Genomic DNA, 13,357 nt, shown 5'->3' with positions numbered 1-13,357 from the left:
CACCAGACCCTCTCCCAACCAGGAGGTTCCGCCTAGACAAGCCCAAGAGGGTGACCTTGAGCTCTGGTCTCTCTCTGTGCGTGAGGTCACCCCAACAATGACCACAGAGAACCAGGGCTGCCAGGGCCCAGTTGGCTCCCCATCTCCTCATCCATGCAGGCTTTGGGACCAAATCAGTGTGACTGCAGGTGTTTGCCAAACCAGTAGCGCCCTGGGAAGTGAGGAGTGGAGGGGCCCAGAGCCATCTGTCTAGCTGTGGGAAGACCACTTCGGAGACTGGCTTCTGTCCTGCTGGGTGTCACCAGTGTGTCAGGTGCAAGTGTTTGTGTGTGGGTGTGGGTGTCTGCTCACAGCCTGCCTCTGCAGTTATACCACCAGCATAACTCGCTTCATTAACCTGTCAGTCAAAGCCCAGTTCTCTCTAGCTCTCCTGCTCTGCCCTCCAACTGCCCACACGTGTGCGTGCTCCTGAGCAGTGGGCCTTTCTAGGACCACTTGGCTTTGCTTAGCCACTTAGAGAAACATGATTGCCACCCTTAACACCCCTAAACATTTGTGCCCCAGAAGAGTCTGGGGCTAGGGGCTTGCCTGTGTATACAGAACAGTATCTTACCGTGTGGATGGCCTTACTCCAAGCCATGCATCTGCAAGGGATGACTTCTAAGAACTAGAACACCTTGGGTGAATATGACGAGATCAGGCTCTGAGCGGTGTGACCTTAGACTTGTCACCTTCTCTTCGGGTCTCACTGGCCTCATCTGTATGAGGTGATTTGGTTTGAACTAGATGATCTCAGATCTCCTTCCAGCCTTCCAAGGGTAACTGGTTGTGCAGCATTGTATGCACGCCTGCATACACCCTCTTCTTCTGTACAATTGTAGTTGCTTTCCCTGCCAGGGGCAGGAGGATGGCTGTAGCAGGACCACCGAAGCCCAGGAACTGCTCTTGACCTTACAGAAGGGTATCTTCTTGAGGTTCCACACTGCACGATCCACGACTTCCACTCATGGGACAGACACCTGCTCACAGCCACACACTCACTTATTTGGCCAAACTCCTGCAGAGCTGCTATTGTGCATGACGAAGGTGGGGAATCACGCAGAGATGCATCCAAGCAAGTATCCCACCCACCCAGGCACTTCCCACCCTTGTTGACATGGTCCCCATGAAGAGTGTGCCCCAAGCATTATGGATGTAGGATCCTGGCCTTACTCCCACTTGCTAGGCTCACCCGTGGGGGGCGGGGGGCATCTTCCATGACGAGAGGGCTCTGTTTACCCCACTTGTGGTTTCTTTATTGTGTGTTAATGAAACCCTGTTTCTTCTGGGTGTTTAATTCTTTCCATCTATTATGTTTAGACAACTCATTAACAATCATTCGTTATAATTAGACTTCAATTTTAGGCTCCTTTCTCAGGGGAGGCAATGCAGAGCTTTTACACATATTTGCATCATAAACAGCTTCCAAATCTCTGTTAGCCACCCCGACCCCGTCCCACTCTGGTTCCTGACCCTCCTGTGCTCTCCTTCCTCCCTGCCCTTCTTCCCCTCTCCAGTTCTAAAGGGCATGGCAGAGAGGAAGGGACTGATGGTGCTCCCAAGCCTCCCTGGCCTGGTCCTCACTGATGGGCCATGGGGGCAGGAGGGGAGGAGCTCCTGGAGACAGGAGCTGACCACCAGGGAGGAACGCTGGGCTTCCCTGTCTCCATCTCTGGCCACTTGTCTTTGGGTGTTCCCCAGGTGAATTCATATGTCCAGATGTCCCTGTCCTCCTAGACACTCCAAATTCCTAAAAGCCTAAGGACACTTGTCCCTTTGGGTCTTTATTTGCGGAATTATGAGCTCTCTATTTGACAGATGAATGTTTGTAGAGGGAATAAGTAAGCGAGATTTAGTGAAAGTGGTGTGGGCAGGATAGTCAAATAAATTTGGTTCAAATTCTGATCTGTAACTGAGCAGACCTGTGCCCTCAGCCCCTGGCTAGACCTCCCTTCTCCTTGCAGGGGTTGTGAGGATAAAGGGAAGTGGGTAAAGCATGTAAAGCATGTGACATGTTATGAACATGTAACCTTTAGCAGTAATAACATAATATCAATCAATTATTGTATTAATAACTTATGGATCATTATTATAAGTTGAAGTAACACTGGTGTTTACAGGTTGAGCTGTTGACTGAAAGTTCAGCAGTTTGAACTCACCAGTCACTCCGAAGTAGAAAGATGAGGCTGTTTGCTCCTGTAAAGATTTGCAGTCTCTGAAACCCTCTATAGTGGTGGTTCTCAACCATCCTAATGCCGCAACCCTTTAATGCAGTTCCTCATGTTGTGGGGAACCATAAAATTATTTTTGTTGCTACTTCATAACTGTAATTTTGCTACTGTTATAAATCGGGCTACCCCTGTGAAAGGGTTGTTCGGTCCTCCTGGTTAGCTCCCCTTTCTAGTGAAGCAGGCAGCCGTTCTCCAGCTTCCTCAGTGGCACTGTTGGAGCCCCTCAGGGTTGGGGCGCTTGCCACTGCCCATTGCATGGTTGGACAGATCTCACTGTGAGAGGTTGTCCTTAGATCTACCCACAGCCAGCCTCCTGAGCTAAGGTTGCCCATTCGCCCTGCCATTGGCGCCCTAGCTGCTCTGCCCCCTACTGAGTGGGTATACCAGAGCGTCCATTCCTACCTGTAGTACCCCACAGGGCAGCGCAGAGCTGCATCCCGGGGTTCCCAGACTGTATGTTTTTATGGGGGCAGACAGCCTCATCTTCCTCTCTTGGAGAGGCTGGTAGGTTTGAACGGCCAATCTTGTAGTCAGCAGTCCAATCCCCAACCCACTATGCCACCAGGGTTCTTGACCTGGTGGGGTAGATGATTGGGGGAATGGAGAGAGAGATAATGGGAGAGGCAGGGCCAGGGGTCTGCCTGGACCAATCTTCAGAGGTTGCAGAACCAGAGGAAGCCACAGGAGGGGAGACAGAGACAGAGAGGGGACACCAGGGGAGAAGGATTTTCTATCAACAAAACAGCAGGACAGATTCTGGCTGGTCTCTGGAAACATCTTCATCCTGTGCCTGAGGCCAGCTCTGAGCTTCTTTTAGCTCATTACTGACAATTAGTCCTCTGGGCCCAGCCTGGGGAAGGGGGGCCCTATTAGCTCTCAGTCCTCTGGACACACACACACACACACACACACACACACACACACACACCATGAATCAAGCTGACAACTTTGCCCAGGCCTGCCCTTCTTGCCCAGCTCTGTGTGTGCAGTAGGATGTGCGTGTATCTATATGTATATCCACACGAAGATGGCATGGTGTGGAAAGCGTGTGCACACATGCATGAATTGGGTGGGTGTGAGATTGTGCAAAGGAGTGGGAAGAATGATAGGGCTTTAAGAACGTTTGTGGGGGAAATGCCATTAGCTTTCCATTCCATTTTTCCATGAACTCTTTGAAGCCCCATGATATTTTAAAAAGCCCTGGTGGCGTCGTGGTTCTATGTTGGGCTGAAAACCACAAGATCAGTGGCTCAAAACCACCAGTCGCTCCGAGGGAGAAAGATGAAGCTTTCTACACGTGCAGAGGACAACCTTGGAAACCCGCAGGGACAGCCCTACCCTGAAAGGGTCACGGCGAGTCGGGATGGGCTCGGGGCACTGAGTTGGTGGGTTTTGTTAGCATGTGTGGTTTCTTGTTCTTGTTCTGTATGTATACAGGGTGCTCCCCAGGAGGGGAGAGCCAAGAGGTGTAAGTGTGAACCTACTGCTGAATATCCGGAGAGCAAAGGCCAAGGCCAGCCAGGGGTGCTGTGCCAGCTCCTGCCCTTTCTTGGAACTGGAAATCCACTCCTCCGTTGGCTGGAACCCTGGGAACAGAGACTCAGCATTCTTCCCTCGTCAAAACCTTCCCTTCCCTAGCCCAGCACTATCCAATAGGAATAGGATCAGCCACATAGTTCAGTTTAAGTTTCCTAGCCGCTACATTTAAAAAAGAAATTGGTGAAATGAATTTTAATAAAATACCTTACTTAACCCAATGTAAACCAAACCCACTGTCATCAAGTCAATTCTGGCTCCTCGGAACCCAATGAAGGGCTTCCAGGGCTCTCTGTGCCGTTATGGCTGCAGACAGCCTCATCTTCCTCCTGTGAATTGACTCATGAACTTGAGCCACCCGTGTGGCAGTTAGCAGCCAACTACCTAACCCACACCGCTCCTTTTAATCCAAGAGAGTCAAAGCAGTATCATCTCAGCAGACAATCAATATCACTAGACCCAAACTCACTGCCCTTGAGGTGGCCCTGACTCAGGGTGGACCTAGAGGACCCAGTAGACTGGATAGTCGTGGTTTCCATAGAAACTCTAAATCTCTATGGAAACAGTGTAGGTTCAAACCACTGACCTTTCAGTCAATAGGCAGTCACATGCTTAATCATTGCACCACTAGGGTTCCTGCTAATCATTATTTACAGAGCACGGCTCGCACCTTCTACACTAGTTTTTCATACAACATTTTCAAAATTCAATGGGCATGAGTATTTTCCATATACAGTACTTCTCAGTTTGGCCTTGTCCCATTTCAAGGGCTCAGTCACCCTATGTGGCTGGGGTAGAGGACTAATCCAGAGCCTGGCTTGGCTGCTTCCCCACTGGCCGGTGAAAGCTGGTGTGGGTGGGTGGGTGTGACAGTGGCAGTGAGTGGCAGGGGAGCAGGGAGAAGCCAGAGTGGGCACCCACATACTCTCTAATCGCACTCAATATTGCAGACCCCCAATTCCCAGAGTCCCCCTGACTTGCCAGGCCATGGTCCCAGAGGTCACAGCGCAGACACCCAAGTACATCTTGGAACCCTCCTCTCGGAAGTTCTTCCCTTAGTCTCACTCTGGGCTTCCTACTGCAAATGGCAACCCATTCTCTGGAGCAGCGGTTCTCAACCTATGAGTCGCAACCCCCTTGGTTATAACAGTAGCAAAATGACAGTTACAAAGTAGCAACAAAAATAATTTTATGGTTGGGGGTCACCACAGCGTGAGGAACTGTATGAAAGGGCTGCCGCATGAGGAAGGTTGTGTCTGACCCACTCTCAGAAGCCCTCACCCTCCACCCAGGCTCAGCTCTGAGACCTTGGGAGGGGCGAGCTTTTCAGAAATGGAGGTGGGTAAGGAATCAGGCTGAGTAGGGGGGAATTGGAAGGCGAGAGAGAAGCCCCAAGTGCCTAGGATGTGTGGGGGAGAGGACAGGACGGAGGGGCAGATGGATAGAGTAGTCAGTGACCACAGAATAAAAGAAGAATTTCTAGAAGGTAATTTTTCAGCACTTTGGCCCCCTTCCCAATTTCTCGATGTTTGCCTCTCGGATTCCTTGGGCCCACCTAGAGACCTCTCCTTTGATTGTCTCCCCCCCCACCCCCCAATCTCTTCTCACCTCTACCTCCGGCTGTCTCTCTGATTCACAGCCTTTCACCTCCTCAGCCCGCTTCCCGCTCCCACCATCCGTCTTCCAACCAACCTCCAGCCCAGGGGGCTGGGACAGGGGAAATTCGGGCTGGGGGGCGGCAGAGATCTGGAATGGGGTGTGAGGACCTGAGCCCCCAGCATCTCCAGGAGTGAGAAGGAAGCAAGACCCGCCCAGTCCCCTCCCACCCTCTTACCCCTCCCCCACCCCTCCCCCACGGGGGCGGTGGTGATTCCACAGTCTCCGGTCGTGAGGGTCTCAGGGCCCCTCGCTAATGTAAGGTTATTGTAATTGATATGAAGGTAATTGATAATGTGTTACGGTGAATAATGTCTTCAATTTTCTGCTAAATCCCATTTTTGTAGCCATCTGGGCTCCTCCAACTGCCCCCCTGGGACGCTGGGTAATAGAGAGTAATTATTCTCAAGTCATTTACTTTTTCAAAGTGTTTAGTGCTTATCTGTTTTACAATTAAAATGGAAACGACCCTGATTCACTTCCTTTCTTTTTTATTTAAATAGCACTCACCCCCCCACACCCCCCACCATCCACCCTCCGCCACACACAACCACACAGGCACACAACCCCCCAACAAATGCACACACGCACTCATGCACAACACACACACACACCTAAGAGCCTCCTTGGAGGTGGCAACATGTCTACATTCAATGACAACTCACCAAAACACATGAACATTTTCATTGTCAGACACACACACACGTGCACACCTTTCCAGTCAGAGACACAGACAGACTGTGACGACAACAAACACACCTTTTTGCCACTCTCCTCTGGCATCACAGGACAGGGGCTCCCTTTGGATGTGCAGCTGCCTCTACAAGGTTATGTTTCCCTAAGGAAGGGGAGCATCTTTGTGCAAGTGTGTGTGTGTGTGTGTGTGTGTGTGTGTGTGTGTGTACACTCTGGGTGGATATTTCAGAGTGTCTGTTCACGTGAGGCTGAAACTGTGCCAATTGAAAGCTGTGCTGGGGAGAGCAAATGCACACCCAAGCTTCTTGTGCCCAAGGTAGGGAGGTGGACAGGGAGGTGGGGAGTGTTCACACCCAAGCCACCCACACCCACAGCCCCAGCGTGGACTTGTGGTCCTTAGAAGAGTGAAACCAGAATTGAGGGGTGCCTGGCTTCCTGAGCGGGCCCAGGACCCAGAGAACGGCCCCTGCCACCTAGTAAATGAGAGTTGACCTATTAATTTTACCTGGAGGTGTCGCAGGAAAACGTGCCAGGGAGATGCAAGAAGTGAGAATATAGGAGGTACCACAGCCTCACCCACCTGCTCTGGCTTGTTGACTGTCCTCTGGTCCCAGCGAATTCTCCCTGACCTCTCCATCGGTCCCCTCAGGGAGCCCTCCACTGGCCCTTCTTTGCCTTATACCCTGACCCCTCTCACTCATCCTTCCCTGCACCCTGCCCTGGTCTGGTGGGTGGTATAGAGACCAGAGTGGTCCTCTAGGACCAGAAAGCTTCCTGCTCTTCCCTTGGGTGCGGACTGGGGCCAAATCAAAGGACAAGATGAAACACATCCCTGTCTTTCTCCATGACCAAGGGCCACACAGACCCACGGAAGGGCAACAGGGCTGTGGTTCTCATGGGAACACTTCCAGCTGACATCCAGGTTACCCCAGTGGCAAGGAGGTCCAGGGATCTGCTCCCCTCAGCACAGGCTGAGAAACTGAGTCACACCATGATCCCCCTGGCAGTGGCCCCAGGAGGCCTGCCTGCTTTGCTCTAAGCATCCTGTCCAGCTTCTAGCTCCTTCCTCAAGCCTTCTCGTGGTGCTGAAGAAGGCAGCCAAGACGCCGCCCCACCTACTACCACGATCACCCCCCAACAGGCTGTCCCGGCAAGTCTTCCATGCCTGGCCAGAGAAAGCAGAGCCACAAGGTCTCCACACGGCACACCGCTGAGAAAGACCCCTGCCCTGGGTTCGGGTTTTCCTTCACTTTTAAAACTGAATCAAGGATGGCCTTTCTGGGCGAAAATTGCCTTCTTTCAGCTGTTTCTCTTGCAGTCTGTCTTTCTACACGTGTTTGTCTTGGCCTGGTTTCTGGGACTGGATTTCTCTCTCTCTCTCTCTCACCCGCTCTGCGCCTGTCTTCCTGTAGTATCTGTCCTGCTGTGTCCCCCTGTGTCCTCTCCACTGGCAGCGGCTAGTCCTGGTCCCCTTGTCCCTGGCCCTGGGCCTCCTTCAGGGCCTCTCTTGGCGTCTGTCTGCGACTCTCCGCCCCTCCAGGCCCCCCGGCCCCTCACACCTTCTCGGAAAAGTAAACATTTAATTTTTTTTTGCTGTTAATAGATTTAATGTTCATTTGTTGGTAGCCCGGGGGCAGAAACGCGTGACATTTCAAATAATTGTTGTTTCAGGGGTATCCTCTGGAGGGAAATGCGGCAAAAGTGTGGAGAAGATTTAAGCAAATGACTGTGTCAGCTCCTATTTACTCCTGACAGGATCGCCGGGGGCAGGGCTGCGAGATAACCATTAGCGCGGCCGCCGCTAAAGCGGGGAGGCTCCGTGGCCATTACGGCAAAGTTAGTGTGAAACACGTTAAATTATCCCCAAAGTGGAGGGCAAGGGGGAGGCGGCGGGCGGGCGGGCGCCCTGGGCTCATCTCCGCCCGCCCGGGAGCCAGGACGCTGCCAGGCCGGGCCTGAGAGGCCACTGCCCAGAACCCGCCGGGGGGCCCACGGGAGTACCCGTGGGTGACCCGAGCCTCAGTCTGCCCGCCGTGAAGATGGGTAGACGGCTCTGCAAGCGTCCCCTGGGTGTACAGGACGCACCTGCGCCTTCCTGGCATGTGCCGCGAGCACCGGGTGGGCCCAGTCCTCCACCTGCGGACCCCACTAGCCCGCCCCTAAGCAGTGGGGATGTGGGCGAGCCCACCACGTCCAACTGAGCTGCCGCAGGAAGGGGCCCACCGTGGGGCCGAAGAGGGTTCCCCTTCGCTGCCTGCGGACCTCCACCCATGCCTAGACAGCCCCCTGGGTGTGTGTGCAAAGGACATGCCCATTCGTGCCAGTGCCCAGGTACCATTGAGGTTTGTGGACAGCTGGGGACAAAAGGGCTGCTCTCAGACCTACCTCTAAGTCATTGAACGGCCCTGTGCCAGGGGCATGAGGAGTCCAAGTGTTCGTGGTTACGCATCCGGCTGCGATCATAAGGTCAGCTGTTCGAAACCAGCAGCCGCTCCTTGGGAGAAAGACGGAGCTTTCTCTTCCCATAAACAGGTGCAGTCTTGGGAACTCACAGGTGCAGTCTACCCTGCCCTCTAGGCTATGAGTCGGCATTAACTTGATGACAGTAAGTTTGGTTTGGGTTTGGTGAGAGTGGCACTATGAGTAGGCGCTGAGCTGCTAACTTCAGGGTTTGCAGTTCGAAACCACCAGGCGCTGCACGCGGGAGCCCTGGTGGTGCGCTGGTTATGCGTTGGGTCGCGATCTGCAAGGCTGGCCATTTGAAGCCACAGCTCATCGGGAGAATGACGGGGCTTTCTCCTGTGAAGATTTACAGCCTTGGAATCCACAGGGGCAGTTCGACCCTTTCCTGTAGGGTCGTTATGAGTCAGAACGTATTGATTATTTATATGACTTGATGGCAGTGTACACAAGTCCTCTAAGAGCCAGAGCCAGGGGCCACCGATGGCTAAGCCCCGGCGGGGTTTAAGGTCAGCGCTGGGAACCCACCAGCCAGTGCTCTGCTGGAGAAAAGTGGAGATGTCTGCTCCCCCAAACTATGTACAATTCTGGAAACCCTACATAGAATCTCTGGGAGTCAGAATGGGCTGATGGCAGTAGGTTTGATTTTTCAGTTCGGCTGGTTTTTTGGGTGCAAGTCCTCTGGCTCTCAGTTTTCCCATTTGTAAAATGAGAGTAATAATATCTGCTCCATATACCTCCCTCCCCGAGAAGGAGTGGAAGCAAAAAGACCACGTAAAATGCTTCGAAAAGACCATGACCTGCAGTGCAAATGCCGACGACTATTATGATGAGGTATTCATGATCATCACGAACCTGCTCGTGTCCAGGGGGAATACCTGTGCACAAAGGCCACGGTGGACACGCCAGGGCACCAAACAGGCCTCGCTCCCTTATGAGGCGAGGCTGCAGCGCACCTCTCCGCCCTCCTGTTTCTGCTTTTGAGTTAAGTCAACTCATTTCCCATCCAGCAGATTCCGACTCAGGGTGACGCTATAGATCAGAGTAGAACTGCTCCGTAGGGTTTCTGAGGCTGTGAATCTTTACAGCAGCAAACAGCCTCTACTTTCTTCCAAGGAGCTGCTGGTGGGTTTGAGCTGCTGACCTTGGGGTTAGCAGCCAAACACTTAACCCACAGTCCGAATAGGTGTTTGGAATCTCCCTAAAATTCACCTAACATTTATGAACTCCTCCTGCATGGCAGACCCACTAGGGGGTGAGGGATAGTAAAGGAAAATGGGGAGCTTGTCTTTGCCTTCCTGGAGTCCCCACAAGCTGAGAGGGGCACTCGAGAAACCTGACAATGTCCCGTGAGCCCCAGAACAGAAGCACATACTGCCGCATATTCAGTGCAGTGGGATGGTCAACTTCCTGGGGGTGTCAGGGAAGGTTTCCTAGAGGAGGCGACATTGATCTGGGGCCTTGGAGGGTGGAGTAGAGCTTTCACCGAGTGGGAAAACGGGCTACCGCATCATGACATTCCATGTGACACCCCCACCCACCCACCCCCTCCCCACAACAACAAGGATCCTGTTGTGAGTCCCCTGAAGACCTTTTGGACTCATTCCCAAACCAAGCAAGCCAGCTGCCACCAAGTCACTTCGGACTCACAGTGTCCCCATGTGGGGCTTCTGAGGGTATCAGCCTCTATGGGAGCAGATGGCATCATCTCTATGGGAACAAGGGGCTGATGGCTTGTGAGAAAGGTTTCTCTCCAGGTCATCAAGCTGGCCTGGTGAGGTCAGCTGCTTAGAGGTATTCTCCCTGAAGGCATCAGCCATATAGAGCAATCAGACTATAGTCTGCCCCCCCCAAATGGTCTTACTCCCTACTGATAAGGCGAGAGGATTGCATCCCTGAAGGAGAGCCCAAAGACATAGGTCAAGCCAACTCAAGAAGGACCAAGTTTAGGCTGCCATCTTGAGTCTAGGATCCGCCCATCTGTCACATGTATATCTCTAGTCCCACCCCTTCCTATTTCATGTACGCCCCTAGTTCATCCCTTCCTGTCAGGCATATGCCTATTGGACAGCCCCTTCCTGTGACGGATGTGGTTACCTGTAATCAGGGGGGCTTGCACACCCCTAAGTATATACAGGCCTTGATCAAAGAGGGTCTCCTCTCCTCTTGCCTCCCTCTGTGAAGACCTGGCTGCTGAGGTCATGGCCATCCTGGAGGTGAGCATGCTACCATGAAATGTGTCTGACCCCTTTATTTAGTTTTTTAATTTATTCTTAATTTTTGAAACGTGATCACAATGGATGTATGTATGGATTGTTATAAGAGTTGCATGAGCCCACAATAAAATGTTTTATTAAACATTAAAAATAATAAGTTTTAAAAAAAGAAAATTGTCAAGTTTATTTTATTTTTATTTATTTATTATTTTTTTATTTTATTTATTATTTATTTTTAAGTCATTTTATTGGGGGCTCATACAACTCTTATCACAATCCATACATACACCCATTGTGTCAAGCACATTTGTACATTTGTTGCCCTCATCATTCTCAAAACATTTGCTTTCTACTTGAGCCCACAATCCGTTTCAATATATTTTCTTTCCTCTTGAACTCCTTGATATCAACTCCCCTTTATCCCCTCTCTCCCCTACCCCAGCCCCCAGGAACCCTTATTATTGTTTCCCCCTAAAATGGTTTTTGTACACGTACTTTTGAATATGTCCTTAGAAGAATCATTCCCTGGAGAAGGTCATCATGCTTGGAAAAGGTCAGCAAAAACCAGGAAGACCCTCAAGGAAATGGATGGCACTGTGGCTACAATCATGGGGTCAAACATAGGCTTGCTGGTGAGGGTGGCGCCATGCCAGGAAAGGTTTTGCTCTCTTGTTGTAAAGAGCATTGCTATAAGCTTGTTGTGTACTTAACAACAATGACACATAACAACTTCTTTGATAGGACTCTCAGGCTCAAAGAGCTCCGATACCTTGGCCAAGGCCATGAGACCCTCCTCCAATTGGGAGGAAATAACTGTGCAGTAGAATGCCGCTTCGCTCTACCAGCCCAAGACAGACTTGGAAAAGAGGTTGGATTTTCTTGGGAAAAGGTCTGCACAGCATTTTTCAGCTATTCTTTTTCCAACTATTCTCTGCATGCCATAGGCTGTCACTGGGGGGGTACAAAAAATAAATAAGTAAAATGTAGACCCTGCTCTCGGGGAACTCAAGTCTGGTCAAGGAGGAACACCAACAAGTGAATCAACCACAGAACAATCTGTAAGCAGCAGGTCACAGGTGTTCTGGGGCAAAGTCGGATATGAGGATCAGATCATTAAATCTGGGGCAGGAGGCTCCAGGAAGAGGGGGCAGTAAATGCGTCAGTGCTGCGGCCCTCCAGCGTGTGCAGTCCGAGGAAGGGGACAGAGGTGGTGAACTGGATGCGTCGGGGAGCCAGGTCACATCCAATCTCCTCACAGAGGAGGGAACCTCACACTAGACCCGTAATGGCATTATTCTGACTGGGTAAAATGAGGCCGAAGAAGAGAACCTTCCTGCATGCAGGATCTCAATTTCAAAATCATCTTTCAGTACCCTGTAAAAATAAGGAAGTCGTAATGTGTTTTTATTATGGGCCACCGGCCCATACTGAATACATTATATTAATCTTCACCACGGTCCTGCCGAATAGGTCTCATCATCTCTATTTCACACACGAGGGAACTGAAACTCAGAGAGGTCGTGTGAGCAGCCCATAAAAAGCTCAAAACCAAACTCATTGCCAACTCGTCGATTCTGACTCATGGCCACACCACCCTCGAGGGCAAGGTAAAACTGCCCCTGTGTGCTTCTGAGACTGTCACTTCCAGGGAACAGACAGCGTCATCTTTCTCCCAGTGAATGGCTGGCTGGTGTTTTCAAACAGCTGACCTTGCCGTTGGCAGCCCACCATGGAGGCCACCACTGAGCCACCAAGGCTCCTTGAGCCATCCATGGCCACTTTACTTCATTAGGGACTTCAGGGGATTTACACCAGGCATTTCCCCCGTTACACTGTCCTTCCCCCCCCCCCCTGCCCATCATTGCCAGGAATCCCTTAGCACAATGAGAATCCCAATCCTGTGTGTTAGCCCGCACGTTAGCCTGATGGTAGAGACCCCATGGAGCGGTGGCGGCGGCTTGATGCTGTCGAATCAGTTCCAACTCAAAATGACTGTACGTGCAACCGAACAAAACACCACCTAGTTCTGTGCCATTGTCACTACTGTTCTTACGACGGAGCCCATTGTTGCAGCCACTGTGTCCATCTATCTCATTGAAGGCCTTCCTCTTTCTCGACGCCCCTCGGCCATGGCGGTGGCTGGGTTCATGCCCATGGTTTCCCTTCAATGAGGTGGTCCACCGTTTTCTCTGCCCGGGGCTCTCGGTGAACACTGCTTCATCTCCCATCACCATCCTTACAGAGTAGCTTCTATGGGGAACAGAGAAGAGCCCACACCTTCTCGGAGGCATATTTTAGCTTTCTCCTTAGGAAAGAATGTTCTAACATTGAAGCTGCCTGGCATGGAAGCGGTCTACCTCCAGAGGGAATGAGTCACCTGCAGCAGGTGTTCAAGGAGAAGCTTTGAGAGCTCCCCACAGTGAGTGCATTGTGAGAAGCCACTGAAATCCTTGGCTTCTGGAATCCCTTCTAGCTTCTAGGCTCTAGGTTCTCCAGGAAGAGGAGGACGTGGGTTTTGCTGGG

General features: G+C 51.6%; 1 pseudogene; it reads right to left on the bottom strand.

The window, feature by feature from the left end:
- Positions 1–7,985, bottom strand: part of LOC101648024 — a 37,219-nt pseudogene extending 29,234 nt beyond the window's left edge.
- Between the last annotated feature and the right edge of the window lie 5,372 nt (positions 7,986–13,357).

This window comes from Echinops telfairi, unplaced genomic scaffold (assembly GCF_000313985.2).
Source record: "Echinops telfairi isolate 266 unplaced genomic scaffold, ASM31398v2 ScPeMD7_70;HRSCAF=299, whole genome shotgun sequence".
NCBI lineage: Eukaryota > Metazoa > Chordata > Mammalia > Afrosoricida > Tenrecidae > Echinops > Echinops telfairi.
Note: the sequence above shows the minus strand (reverse complement) of the source record. Positions and strands in the feature narration are given on the sequence as shown.